Source organism: Chaetura pelagica, unplaced genomic scaffold (genome assembly GCF_000747805.2).
Source record: "Chaetura pelagica isolate M959 unplaced genomic scaffold, ChaPel_1.0 scaffold356, whole genome shotgun sequence".
NCBI classification, from domain to species: domain Eukaryota; kingdom Metazoa; phylum Chordata; class Aves; order Apodiformes; family Apodidae; genus Chaetura; species Chaetura pelagica.
The window spans coordinates 4,174,203-4,174,783 of record NW_009953964.1 but is presented as its reverse complement, the minus strand read 5'-3'; positions in this window follow the sequence as shown (position 1 = coordinate 4,174,783).

Here is a 581-nt window from a genome sequence, read left to right as displayed (position 1 = left end):
GGAGTGGTGGTGGTGGTGGGGGAAGAGATCAGCTGTGCTTTTCTCTCATTTCCCAGCAGGAGTCCTGCATCCCTGAATGTGAAACAGATCAGGTCTGTGCCCTCGGTTTCACCCAACTGCAACATAAATGCACATCCTTAGAGCAGGCATAAATGGAACCACTTTGAAGCTACTCTGGATAGTTTAATTTTTCTGTGTATCTTTGTTATGGCAAATTAATTTACACATCTGCATATCTGTTATTTACCACTGTATGGCTGTTGTGCAAAGTTACAAGCAGTGGTTTTTACCAACCTGCTGTTTGTCTTACAGATTAGTTCAGTGACAGATTTTCTTCCTTTCATTCTGTTCCTGCTTCACATCTTTGAAGGGCCAGAGGGCTGCAAATATACCTTCCTGGGTGGAGGCTGGTTACTTATTCTGGACAATAAAAGCACAACAAAACTTCTGAAATTACTACCTGCTGTGCAACCGTAGCATCAAGTGAAGTGTTCAGCTTCCCTCCTGGATGCCTGCTGTGTACCTGTAGTTTTAAAATGAAAGGAAGAAAACAAGAAGCTGAAGGTTTTCGGCTAATTTGC